Source organism: Falco peregrinus, chromosome 15 (genome assembly GCF_023634155.1).
Source record: "Falco peregrinus isolate bFalPer1 chromosome 15, bFalPer1.pri, whole genome shotgun sequence".
Lineage (NCBI taxonomy): Eukaryota > Metazoa > Chordata > Aves > Falconiformes > Falconidae > Falco > Falco peregrinus.
Genome location: NC_073735.1, coordinates 302,914 through 317,367, shown reverse-complemented (window position 1 = coordinate 317,367; position 14,454 = coordinate 302,914). Strand labels below are relative to the sequence as shown.

The 14,454-nt window shown below is 42.5% G+C and overlaps 1 long non-coding RNA gene across 4 annotated transcripts in view; it reads right to left on the bottom strand.

Annotated features, from left to right (window-relative positions):
• The window catches only part of LOC114013749 (uncharacterized), a 93,892-nt gene extending 79,696 nt beyond the window's left edge, over positions 1-14,196 (bottom strand). For all 4 annotated transcript variants that reach the window (XR_003556917.2, XR_003556914.2, XR_008749883.1 and 1 more), the window contains exons 1-2: positions 13,715-14,196; positions 9,593-9,699 (exon numbers count right to left, since the gene is read on the bottom strand). This is a non-coding gene — a long non-coding RNA (uncharacterized LOC114013749). The remainder of the gene's footprint in view (positions 1-9,592; positions 9,700-13,714) is intronic.
• Between the last annotated feature and the right edge of the window lie 258 nt (positions 14,197-14,454).

Here is a 14,454-nt window from a genome sequence, read left to right as displayed (position 1 = left end):
AGTGCCCTGAACCCATCCCCTTTCTGCTATACCTTCAGCTCTCACCGTGATCAGCGGGAGAGATGGGCATTTTCAGAGCAATACTCAATCTCCCAGAAACCTGAGTTGCCTTCTGCACCCTTTTATTTCTCTCCACTCACTCACAGGTATGCTGGGAAGCATAGGACTGTACCCTAGGCAGCCCAGCCAAATGCTTAATGTTAGACAGAACCAGTCTTCAACTAAGGAGTTTGTACATACAGTACAAGAGAATGAGAATTGCTCTAGTGCACTTGCACTATAAACCACTATGCACCTAAAAAGTTTTCAGTCTCAAAGCAAACCACAACTATGAAGCGTGAATGCTTTAAACTGGCACCTGGTCTTCTCAGCAGCTGAATATGCATAAACCATGTTGATGTTAACTAAAGGAATGACCAAAGCTCCAGGAAGCCATCATAAAACTGAGTTCTGGTCATGGGAACTGTAAGGAACTTAAACTTCTACCCAGGAGGATCAAATCCTGATTGCCAGATGAGGGAATAATTTCTCCTGAAGCCACCCAAGACACAGGTTTGCACCAGCTGCAGATCTGAAACTCTTTCAAAGAAAAATTGCATTCAATTTCTTAGCAGATCTTAGCTGCACATTACTGGCACCCAAAAACAGAAATCAAAGCACAGGATACTTCAAGGGGTGAATCAGAGAGCAAAAGAATTCATGGATCTCTAAGCCATCACAAAAGATTTTCATAAGCTGCTGTTCATTACCACTACCATTATTTGTATTTTCAGAGATGTCACAGTGTTCTCAGCACTCTGCAAACAACACGCCAGAACTTGCAGACCTTTCCAAGCAAACTGCCTAGTTGGGTTAATGCAAAAACCAAAGGCCATCCAAAAAAGCAGAAAATTCAAAACTGACTCTGTCTGTCTCATTACAAAGCACTTGCTGAAACTTTATTCATCAACCATTTGCTTACTATAAAACATTTGATCTAATACCATTTTTAAAACCATTTAAGCCTTACAACTGCGTAATTTCTTTCTGATACAAATGAATTTCAGTCATGGCATTTTTATCACCTTTAAATCCATATACAGGGCCTGACTGAATTATCATGGATGTTACTCACAACTCTGACAGTGACCCAGGGAAAAGGTACTGACCTGTTGTGGTTGCAATATGTGTAATGCACACCACTTGTGTCCCCTTTGAATACAACCTGAACCTTGCCTCAGTAATCCTGCCTTTGCAGTGGCATTCCCTTCTCATCCAGCTGCCAAAAGGAGATCTGAAATGAACATAATTAGCATCCATCAGTTATGGCTTTTTTTTTCCCCCTGCTAAGCATCCAGAAACATATCTTAGATAAACAAACAAAACAAAACTATTGGCCTGAACCAAATCCTGGTTCCAAACAAATCTGGGTAAGAAATTTGTGGTTGGGATCTGTCACATTAAATTCAGCAAAGTAATCTGACCTCAGATGTGTCCATTACTATGATATATGGACCCCAAACCATTTGGTGGGTTGGGTAATGTCTTCTGGCATCTTTTAGGATGCAGCCCAGAAGCATGTCTGTCTGGGGTCAGGGACAACCTGGTTGCACCTGAGAGATAATTCAGACCGAGAAACACTGAGCAGCACAGAGGAAGATGCACTCAGGTTTGTTTTGCATGAGCAGTATAGCTGTTGGGATCAGGGCATCGCTGTGACCCCTTGCTGTGGCTAACTGAAGTCAGAACTATCTCTTTCTCCCCATGGACATGCCCTTAGGCCTGGACATATCTCACTTACCTTTAGGGACCTGCCTGAGGTAGCTCAGGTGAGGGACATCCCCAAGGCACTTATTCAACAGAGGTATCTTTGGAGACTTTGATCTCTCACCATTAGCTACAGTGCATTAGGGTGCTTCAAGCCAAATGTTCTAAGCCAGCCACTGCCTCAGATCCAGCTCTTCCTTTGTGCTCAGTTATCCTGGCTGCTGTTTGGCTCACACCCAAAAATGCAGCACCTTGGGAAGCCTGCATCACAACCCAGTCTTTCCAAAGAGCATCATCTGCAAAGTTGTAAGGACACATGTATATCTTCGGTTCTCATACAGCACATCTTTCCTTCCCACTGACTCTTCAACCACTGCTCTGACTTCCAGGAAACACAAGGGATTTGCTGTGGCATGTGGGACTTGAGGGCAAGACACATTGCTGAAATGGAAGAGGTCGAGAGGCTGTAGAGCTCTGAATGGGCTGCCTTGTCTTTGCAGTTTCCACTGAGCTCAAATTTTGCCTAAAAGGGATTAATTAACACTGGACAACCCCACAGCAATTCCTCACCAGCTCTGGAACAGAGGAGCCTGTCACTATGTTGATACAACATTAAAGGGCTGGGTCCAAAACATTATTCTGGCAGGAAGATGCATGTACTAGGCCAGAATCTGATATCCTGGGTAAGCTGGTTGTAACTCTGGTGGAGGTACTCCAGGCTTGCCCTAGTGTCACTGAGATCAGCCCTGTCCCACAGCCTTTGAGAAGAGCTTCATCCTGTCGTGCAGATGGTTCACTTTCTAATTTGGAGGGGCTGAATGACTTTTCAAACCATTGATTCCTGACTGATGTATTCACTTCAGGAGACACAAAAGTACAAAATCTCAGCATGGAGTGATTCCTGTGCTTTCTTTTTCTTCCCCCTCACCCCCCTTGTCTGTTATTTTCTTTTCTTTCTGGACAGTTTTATATATATCTATTTAATTTTGGCATGCGGCCAGAATGTCTGTTCTTATTAGTCTGGGCTGGCTGTGAAACATCTGCAGCCCATAATAGCAGGAGGATGAAAAAAATCAGTTGTCATAGGTAAAGTAATGACCCCTTATTTCTTTGTTTTAACATACTGAAAGGACAGTCGAGAGGGAAAGTAAAAAATGACATAGCTTTACCAACCCTGCCATTGACTGGACTCAACTGTAGACATTGGGTCATATTGCTATCTGGTAAGTGACTCCAATAAATTATTGTCACTTCACACCAGCGAGAGTTCCAGTTTATTAAATATGACATGCATTTGCTGCATTTAAATAGTGTCTTGTGCACCTTTTTTTAATTTATGTCTTTAATATGAACTAACTAGGCACTAGGAAGAAACTTCCCTCTGGGCAGGTTATAACTAGACTGCCTACTGGCATACCCCTCCAGTATCCCAGCTGGTATCGGCTGCAAACACTGCCAGATCCAGCAGAGCCTCCATAATGGCAAGGCAAAAGGGCTGCAAGGGTGGGGCAGATACTTCGAAGTCCCACGGGCCACTGCCTCAACCAGAAGAAAGGCTGAACATCCAAAAGACTGACCAGGGTACAGGCAGTGATGCAGAAGTGGTACTTGGGGTATCACTGGAACTGTGCAAAGCCTTTTATAATAAACAGAAACTTCCATGATCTAGGTATACGGTGACACTGGTGAGACAAGTCAGAGGCAATATTTACTCACCCAGCTCCTAGCCTAGAGAACTCTATCTTACCTCAAAGACCAGCTAACTGTACTTCTGCAAGACTATTCATCTGGAGATGAGCCCTACTTATGTTTACAAAAACCTACTTCAAAAGATGTATTTGTACACAAGAATGGCTATTACTCAGAAGAGGTGCTTGGTGCCTGCTAAGATGGTTGACAGTAAAGAGATCAAAACATCAGACCCCTTAGAGTGTAGTAGTGCCACAACCAAAACACATCTGGATTGAAGCAAAGGCCACAATCAGACCTCCTGGTGCAGATTTCTGCATGTATGTCATAGGGGATGCCAGAGAGAGAGGATCTGGAAGGACAGCTAGAGGTCTAAATAATTTATCATGCTCTGGAACTAGGAGAACAAAGTAGGTAGCTTAAATGCAGCTCCAAGAGTTTCGCTACTGAAAGCAGACTCGCTCTCTAAGGATTACATGGTATTTCAATCCCAACAGCCCATTCAGTGAAAATGCCACAGTCAGGATTTCAAGAAACCCAGAATTCCTTCCAAAACTTTGCTGTGTTTTAAACAAACTTACTTGTCTAGCTGCAAGGCAGCTGAGACATTTACCCCAGCGGCTGATTTTTTTAGCTCTGCATCAAGTTAAGCGCTGCCATTTGGAAAAAAAAAAAAAAAAAGAAAGAAGAAAAAAAGAAAGAAAAGAAAAAAAGAAAAAAGAAAAAAGAGAAGAGAAGAGAAGAGAAGAGAAGAGAAGAGAAGAGAAGAGAAGAGAAGAGAAGAGAAAAGAGAAAAGAAAAGAAAAGAAAAGAAAAGATAAAAAAGAAAATAAAAACTTGTGACCACAAGAGAGACTGCCAAATATTCCCACTACTGTCCTGGAGCATGGAAATGCAAGTCTGCTGTTGCACATGGATGTGACTATTTGCATTTTTTATAATTCCAGAGTTTAATTAGTATCATGGCCTTAATCAGAGGCTGAAAATACAGGTGAAGTCATCATAGCTTAATTAGTTTAAAAAAAAAAATCTGCAGTCTGAAAATGTCTCTACTAATGTGAAGGTCTGTCCTTAGCTTGATGCTTTGGGGTTCAGATGAGCTTTTACCTGTTGCTTCTGCTTTCCTGTACCAGCACACCTTAGAATAACTCAAAATTCCCAACCAATATCAAGTCAAATCAGCGGGCTTCCCTGTTTATTCCTATAAACTGTTCCACAGCTTTCTTGAACTGAACTCAGAAAAAACCTGACCAGATTGAAGAGAGTATCTTAACTTAATCCAGGGATATCCCACTAGCTGCATGTGAATTCCCTCCCTACAGGAAATATAACGTTCTTAGAACATCAGCAAGTATCCCTGGATCTTCAGTCAAGCCAGCAGGAACACAGTCCTGAGGGAAACAACTATGTACGGCCAGAGAAATCACCATTTAGTAGTGGGACTGCAAAAGCTGCCCTCTGTGAGAGCTAACACTGTTGCCTTGCAGCCAAAGTTGGGTGGTGAAGCACAGGAGGTTTGGTGCTGCTTCCCTTTTCCAGTGCAAGGGATGGATGTGGTCTCAAGGGGAATTATCGCCTTTGGGCTGAGGGATCTGAAGCCCTGGCAACAGCCATCCATTTACTCACTGGACAGATTGATAGCATTGTACAGGACATCCTGGATGAACTTTTTCAAACAATATGTGACTTAATGGTGGGATTCATCACCATCCAATGCTGTGGGGCCAAATATATAAACAGGTTAAAAAATGGATTAGCAAAATTCATGGAAGATAGGTCAGTCACAGACAATTAAATATGGTAGTCCGGATGCAACTTCCAGTTCAGGAAGTTAGTTGGTCTAATGCCCTTCCACCTCTGATTTACTTGTAAAAGGGAAGCCAGAAAAATTCTCCCCATGCCAGACCTGTCCCTTGGCTCCAAGCATTAGCTTGAAACACAATAAATTCTTTTTTATTTGGCAGGGGGAGGGGGATATAATTTCTTTCAGTAATGATATTACAGCGTGCTATTTATTTCCCTCTGCAGCTCCTGAACCTCTCTGTAACCTTCCATCTCCCTGTCCCCTCAGGAATATCACAAATAAATTAGTGAAACCTACTGATACCACTAAATTCCATTTAGTGAGGAATTAGGAATCCGATCACTTATGTACATAGGAAAGGTCTGACTGGATCATACTGAAAAAACATTCTGTCTTTTAGAATACTGGACCAGAGGAAGATGCTGGAAATTCAACATGGAAACATATAGGTCGGTTTGTCCACAAGGAAAGTTTCTTGTAACCTCAGGGCAGCTGCTGTTTGATTTATTCCCTGACACATGCCTGTGCAGAGGCTAGTTTTATATATATAAAATACATACACACAGTACATACTGCAGTATTCCCATTCTCTTTGAATCCTGCTAAACGCTTGCAAACTCTTGACCCAAAGAGCAGCTTATGGCACAGGTTATCCTCTCTTTGCTCCCTTGTCTTCTTACCTGCTGCAAGCATTTCTACCCATTGTCTGTTATTGAAGATGTTTAGGGGGTTTGCTGGAGAGCAGAGGACAAGATGACGAATGAGCTAACACACAGCAATGGAATGTGAGTAAGTCTCAGCTATTTTTAATTAAGAAGCGATGACAGCTGACTAAACTCCCTGACACTGCAGTTAAAGGCTCCCTGACCCAGACATTATTGGACACACTCCTAAGACCAATATATATTGGTCCCGACGGTGCTTCTATTATTGTCCTTGCCGTCTTGACAGATGCAGGACTAACAAAATCTACGTCTATTATCAGCATGCAAATAGTGAGATAAATGCGTGAATACTTATGAGCAGGAGGAGGCAGCAGGTGAGAGGAGGACAACGAAGGTCATTTTCAAGGCAGTGCTGAAAGTTCCAATGTTTGGTTCCAATAAATGTTCAAAAGGTTTGGACAAATTTAACTGCCATTTTCATTTTCGGTTGGTTAAACCAATGATAGATTGACCATAAGAGAGGCAGAGAGACAGAAAGAACATTTCCTGCTATAAGGCAGATAAAAGATAAGAAGCAAAGCAGTATGGTGCCTTGGACTGGCTTTTCTCAGCCCATAGATCACAGGGAGAAAGCTTTTCTTCTAATTCCAAAAACAGAGAGCTCAGCAACCTGGCGGAGTGACCTGGATTCTGAAGGGTAGGGATTCATTTGGCTTCATATAAGGGCTCTTCAGCAGAGCTGAGAATACAGTCCAGGTGTCCAGCTCCCGCTGGCACAACAGACTGTCTCAGAAAGATGTCAAGGGGAAGATACCAACCACAAAAAGACAACACAAAACTCACTTCTGTTCTCAGGGCTTGCACGGCAATGAATCCAGCAGCAGAACCCTTTACCTTGTGCTCACTAGTTGGTTTTAGTAGGGCAGACAAAGAAAGATTCCCTTCTACCCTTCCCACAGGATCACAGAGAAAAGGGGTAAACCGGCACATGCAGCAAAGTCACACAAATCACGTACAGACTTGGCGTGAGCGAGACAAATACATTAACAAGCATCATCAGGAACTTTCCAGCATGGTTGTGGGGTGGGAGGGGGAAAGAGTTGCTTTCTGCAGTTGCTGAGACAGTTCCCCGCCCTGCTCTCTCCCAGCCCAACCCACCGGCTTTCTCCTCTCACTGGCTCACCGGCTGCATCGAATGATCCTGACAGTTCCCTCCTCCTCGCCCTGTTGGCTTCTGCCTATGGCCATTATCGGGGAGAGCCAATCAGGCCCGTAATCAATAGTTTGTGGGAAGGAACAGGGCTGTGAGACGCCACATTTGCATTAATTCTCTTGCTGCCTGTGTCTCTGCATTCAGATAAGCAGAGATTCGCTCTATCGGCCATCCTGGCAGAGGTGAGCATCGATGGCGGACGGAGAGCGAAGCAGCGCTGCAGTGAGCTGTCAGCAAAAGACAGCCACTGCCTGCTCCAGTCCTGAACTTCAGGACAGGCTCAACGTGAGGAGGAGCTCAGATCTCGACCTTGCAGGCACAGTTCACGGACCATCAGCATCCTGCCTGAGCACTGACCCAGATGTGCAGATCCTTTCTGGTAGCCTGCCTGAACTCATGTCCCCAGCTTGGGTATTCATCAGGGCAGCCGGCTCTGAAAATAAGGAAAAGGTGTACAGCAGGGGAGAAATCTTCTTCCATGCAGTATTAAAAGTGATGCCCTCTCCAGCAAGCTTTTACAAAGTTGTTTGGTCTGAAGGCATCTGGAGGCCTTCCAGGGCAGGCAGAGAGCATGGAAACACTGCACAAGGTCAGAGGAAGTTTTCCTGCCTTGTACCAGGAGGGCCACTGACAACAGTGCTGCTTGGTCACCCCCAGCCTTCAGAAATTCAGGAACAGTGGTTCCTTCGTCTTGCACATTGCTGTCAGCTCGGCTCTCCCCACCCCACCAAAACCCAGCTGCTGGGCAGTAAAACACAACACTCTACCAGTCCTACCACAGACCAGGTCAGGACCTGGAACCAGACACAGAGAAGAGGCAGATGAGTTGGAACATTTTTCCAAATTCAAACAAAAGAGGCTTGAATTGACAGCATGCATCAATGAAACATCAATGCAAAACAACTAGATGTTGCCAATAGCTTTAAACCAGACTGTGAAATAAAACTTATCGGTGATTGGGACCTCAGGCACCAGGGCATCAAACACACAGCCAAGCTAAGTGTGAGTAACTACTGAACTGTCCTCAGGCCTTAAAGCTTTCCAGTTTAACTTGCCCAAGTAAAGCAGCTGATGAAATATCCCCAGGCACACTGGGACACTGGTGAAATAGCTACCCTTTGGCTATTTTCTTTCACCACACAGGTGAGTCAGCATCCGGACTGTGGAAGAAAAACTAGTGTTTCCTTTTCTGTTCAGAACTGGAAGTGGCTAGCAGCAGCAGGAGTTCAGTCCAGTTTCTAGCCTGTTTCTAACAGACATGTATACAGAGGTCAATGAACCCAGCAAAGCTATCCACTGTGGCTGGATGCACATACATTGGCTGTAAGCTGTCCCTTAGACAGGAGATTAGCCTAGACATTCCACTTGCTCTTTGTCCTTTACATCATACAGACACTCAGTTAGGAACAGTTATAACTTAAAATATTGTAAAATAATATAATTATGAGGCAAGACACAGGAAAATGTTCTATGGAAATTTCCACAGAAAATCTATTTATTTATTTCAGGGGTGGGGGTGGCTGGACACAAAACACTGGGTCAGATTAAAAAAAATAATTCCTAAGTGTCTGACCTGAATGAATCCATTTTTATGAAATCCACAGAATCATCAATATAACATGGAACATCAAGTTAAAAGGAGGAAAGAGAAGAGCGCATATGAAAATCAGGTTCAAATCCCTGCTCGGCCTCAGTCAGTAAGGACCTGGAATTAAACGGCTTCAAATATTTTAGGATCTCTCTGCAGTTCATATGAACTAAGTTTCATCCTGAGGCAGAACAGGAAGAATGTTCTGCGCTCTCAAAAATGTTCATGACTTCAGACAAAAACATTATACTCAGCTTAAAAACAAATCTGTTCTCTTTTTGATCTTATGTAATAGTCTAGATGTCTGTGTTTTGATTTCTCTCAGCTGTGCACTCAAACTGGTACAAAGCTCAATGAAAGAAAATTAATGGACTGGAAGGAAACCTACACTTTTTCTTCTCTAAACCATGTGCCTCTTTTGCAGTTACCTTTACAGAGAAGAAAAGCCTGAAATTTAGCAACCACCAAGATGATAAAAATGAACTCAAATGAGAACTCCTGTCATGAGTTAAGCCTGCTTCAGCCACTCAAGAAGATAGAGCCTATGAACAAAGCCTTTTTGATCAATAAAAGCATTTTAAATAAGATGAAAGCTCTTTCAGACTAATTCAAGAAGCAACCTACAATGGAAAAGATTCAGTCCCTGATGGCCTGGGATCAAACTTGTTTTCTCCTTACTGTTGGTGCCTACACAACAACATTTATCTGGACCTATTAGAATTGCTGTAGATGGAAAAAGAACTAAATTCTTACTATGAACACATAGGAAATATCCAACAGAAAGGCAAAGTTGGTATGTTACAACCTATGCTGCTAGGACTACCACAGGGTCAGTTCACATTTAACTGGTCACTCCACCACCCAGGGAGGAAGGTGTGCTCCCTTACCTGGCAATATGTTCAGTCCTGAATGACCACGTGGTACCTGTCCTTGGCAAGAAAGGCAAAGAGGATGGGTGTGCACTTCTTCTCCTCCAACACTTCACAGGCACAACCTGGGGTAACAGGCATAAGAAATATATGAATATAAGGAATAACACGATGGATGCCCTGACAGGAAACGCAAGTGGAGGAAAAACTGTGTTCATATCTCTATTTCCCCACCCCATGATGTATCTGCTTCTGGTCCAAGGCTTAGACCTCAGGGCTTCCAGGCTGTCATTCCCCACCTCTCTGGCACAGCTGGTGAAGAATAAGGAGCCAAGAAGCCTGAGAGTCACTTCTGAGCCAACAGCTTGTGTTCCCAGACTCAATTTTGGTTTCAGATTTCCAGTTTGAAATATTTCCATAATTTCCAATGTATATCTTTTCAGATCTGTCTTGCCTTAAATATTATTGAAATGCCAGTTGTCTCATCACTTTTGTTATAGAGAGGAAACTTTTTTCCATACGCATTTCAGAATTTTTCACAAGAAAAAATCCAAGGATGCAGCCATCCTTACTTAGCACATTGTATAACTGTCCACAAAGGGATTTGATTTCTGCCTATCTGCTTCTGGTTTGTTTCCCAGCTCCATTTCATTAATAAAATTTCTCAAGAAGTTCATATCATTAATAAAGCCAAAATACAGGAATGATTCTCATAACTCCTCTATTTCTCTGATGCCAAAGGCTAGTAAAAGGTCTCCAAACTTGTATTTCATCTTTAGATAGTTCTATGCAAGGTAACTCAATGTTACTAGTCCCATTTTGCTATTAAACAGAGGCACAGAAGAATGCTAAGAATTGTCCCAGGCCATAAAGTAAGTAGAAAAAGACAATCAAACCCTAAATCCTGATACACAGCGTCTTGCTCTGTCCCAGTGGACAACATTCTTTCCTATGAATACTAAAAATATTGGGGTCTTCTGTGAAATAGACTAGGATGCTAATTTTTGAGGTGAAATGACCAACACAGCATGGGAAACCATGTAAGTGAATACAATACTCTCAGCTTCCTGAACTCTTGTACAATAACAGCTTAACTTGTTTCCCACAGAGACACCTGTATTTTAGTAGCAGATAAGAAATGACACATGTATATACATAGACGTGTTTTCTTTTTTTCTAGCTGTACACGCACATATACCCATATAATCACTAATATAAAATACACGCATATATATGTATATATCAAAGTTATTAAAATTAGAAGGAACTTTGATGTTGGACTCTGCATGGTCTGAAAAAACACTAATTACACCACAGCACAGCTGTGGGAATGAACTTCCTGCTCTGGGCACAGCACTTCAGGTATATAAAATGCAAAGACCTATTTGGAGGAGAGCACAGAGCCAACACGTTTCCTCAGGATGCTTCTTCCCACCCATCACACCTATCACCTGCTCATGAAAATGAACTTCCCATGTCTCCACTCGTTAAACCTTGACCCCCTTTCCTGAGAATGTGCCACTCCACAATACTTGCTCAATATCACCACAACACCTGGCTACCTAACAATTACATTTTTTTAAATTGGAGTGCAGACATACCTAAATAAGCCAGGATGAGATGGCTGGATGCCTTTGGCACTAATGCCAGTAATCTCATGAATGCTGACTCTTAAAGCAAAACAAGTAAAAAAGAACAAGTAAACTAAAAAGTTTCTAGACTTATTTGTTTAGAATAACAGATTGACAAACATAGTAAATTTTAATATATTTTTTTCTACAAACAGCTTTTTATAACTCACAACCCAAAATAAGCCCTAACCCAGCTGTGGTGTCTTGTTAAACAGTAATTACTCTATATAAGGCTGACCAAATGGGAATATTTGTGGGCCAGCGGAGTGAAATTATTTTAGGACTTACACAAACTTTCTCTGGGAGTGGTGAGACTAGCTGTGGGCAATGTGGCATACCTAAGAAACAAGCAGACACTGGAGGGCTTTTTTTCTTCTTCTTCCAAGCCTCCATTAAAACTCACTAGGTGACATTAAATGACTTCCTCAAATTTCTGCTCAAGGGAAAAGGAAAAAAAACAAAGAAGTAGAAGTGAGATTAGTTTACCCCTCTATAACAGAGGCTTCACTATGTCATTGTACACATTTTGAGATTCTCCCTCAACGTAGCTACCTGTCATGCCTGCTAAATCTCACCCAAACCTACAGCAGAACATAAGCAAGCAAAGGTGCAAAGCAAGACCCTTGTAATGTTTCATTATACTGGGAGAAGAAAAAAAAAAAGAAAAAAAAAGGAAACAAACAAAAAAATCAAGCCTCATCTGCAGCTCTTACCGACCATTCAGGTTGCTTCATCATGAGCTACTGTGCAACATCAGCTACTGAAATGTCCATCATCAAGCATTTTCCTGGCTAGGACTGTCACAAGCACCTCTCTTCCAACCCAGCCGACATGCTGCACCAATGATTCCTTGCCACCTCGCTGCCACAAAGCCAAACCCTTCATGGAGAGTTGAACTGTTTTGCTTGAGCTTTGAATGAAATTATGCTAAACTACATCAATACATATCATGGAGCAACTTTTCATCCTGTCTACACTAAGGATGTGCTCACACTCCTCATCTTTTGGCAATGTTTGGGCCCACTGAATCTGTGCTGCTGAGGATAAGGGAGGAAGAGCCCATAAATCCAAACTCCTTCATCCTCTCAAATGTTCAGTTCATCATTTCAAAGTGCCTGATTTTGAAGCTGGTGAGGCAGCACAGCTTGCAGAGGAAGGAACAAAAGTCCTGTAACCTGGAGCATGTCCTGCTTTGTAAGAGGGTGGGGATCTCTGTGGGGAATCCTAGAAGAAGAGGATGACAGAGCTTTCAGAGTAGCAATGCTCAGTTCAAAAAACCTGCAAAAATTAGCGGCAGCATGCCATTCTGGTGCAAGTGGCAGTTTTCCAGTTTCCAAAATATCCCTCCTCCTTATGTCATGGTAAAACAGCAAAAATGGAAAGTGGTTTAGCAAGTAGGAACATTGCAATTCAAAATAGAATCAGAGAGGATTAAAGCAAATACCCAGACTGTTCTAACCTGTGTTTATGGCCCAAATACTGTACCAATTCCTGTTATTTTCAGGGTTTTTTTCCTGTGTTGTAACATTCTCTCTGCGATTAAACTTGGTCCGTGCAACATATGACTCATATGACTACAAGTCCCTGGGCATGTGCTGCAGGTTCCATCCTACAGCCTCAGGGCCCAATGCAGCACATCACATGTGGGTTTTTGCTGGAGAGGTAGGAAGAAAATGACAGCATCTGCCTAACACTAAATTTTCATCCTTATTTAAGGACTTAAAAAAAAATGTCCATTTTTCTGAGCAGGATGGTGGGTGGAAAATAAAATAAAGCTAGTTTTTAATGATCTCAGTGAAACTCAAGTCCATTTTCTAGTTAATATGCATCCTTGCACACAAGAATTTCAGGTTAAAAAATCGTTACTATGGAACTCATGTTATCTGCAGACCAAACGCTGACAGTAGCCAAACTAATCCTGGGTAGGACTCCTCTGCCTTCACTGATGTGAAACAGATTCACTGTTTTCAGCTTTGCTTTTCATTTTACCTGACCTTCTGCATTCCAGAAGACAACTTCTTTTTATGTCTGTCTCTGATTAGTTTTTGAATTACCTCCATGTTGCATGGTTATTCAACACTGAGTCCACCCTGCCGTTCTTCGTTCTCTTTCAATGACCCACTCCAGTGCCAGTATCATACTGACATTCACTTAGAGACACAGTAATGCCTTTAAAGTTAATGTTAAATTCACAGGTGAGATCAATTTTAGCTGCAACAAGACGTAGCAGGAGGTGTTCCAAAGAATAAAAATTCACAGAATAGAAAGAGAGGAGGAAAGAGAAAGAAGATAATCATGCAGAAGCAATGGACTTGTGTAATATGTCGAAGGCTCATATTACCTTTGTACAAATATAGTATAAATATAGCAATGGGTTATAAAGCTTCTGAGCTCTTAATTATCAGTTCAATTCACAATTGGTAAGGCTTTTCTAACAGAAAGGAGCAAAAAGCTAATGTTGCACATTTGCATAATGTAAGTAGAGTTGACTGGATGCTGAACATCTCACCTATAAACAGCTCCTCCTTGGGCTGTTTGCCAGTGGGAAGGAGCAACCATGAATTGGGACAGCAGCTTCTGTTGTGTGGTTCACAGAAGGGACTTGAGCAGCACTGTAGATCCTGAAAGAGAAGGAAATTCACACTCATTAGGGGAATTAGTTGTGATCTCCACATTTTACTGAGCTATTGTCTGCTGGAGAGCCCAGCTCTGTTCACACGCTGAAAGTTTTATTTATGCCTAAGAGAGTGAGTCTAGGCCTGGAGAATTCAGGTAATTCAGTACATTGGTAGGTACACGAGAATCCAGCTGACTGCGGTGGACATGTCTGTCAGTACAAGTTAATCAAGACCCAGAGCCTCTTGTACAAGTTAATCAAGACCCAGAGCCTCTTGCTGAAACGATGCCTGAGGTCAGAGCTGGCTGCGCCACCTTCTCCAGTGTTTGTCTACTGAAATCAGCAGAGTTACATTGGCAGAAGGGAGGCTGCTCAAGATACTCGTCGGCCTTAAGGCATATACTTTAGCCATAGAGAAGCAGAACTTCCTAACAGCAGAAGCTGTGAGCCCTCAACTCAAGGCTCTGCTGACTATCAGGAGAGCCAGGCTCCTGCCTTCAGAGCCCTGATCCACTCTCTTGGTGCTCCACTGATGAAGGACAGCTCCACATTCACATTTCTGCTTTCATTGGCTAAGACCAGATTCACGTGAATATCATCCTTAGTCTCTCCATCTTTATATATATGTGAAT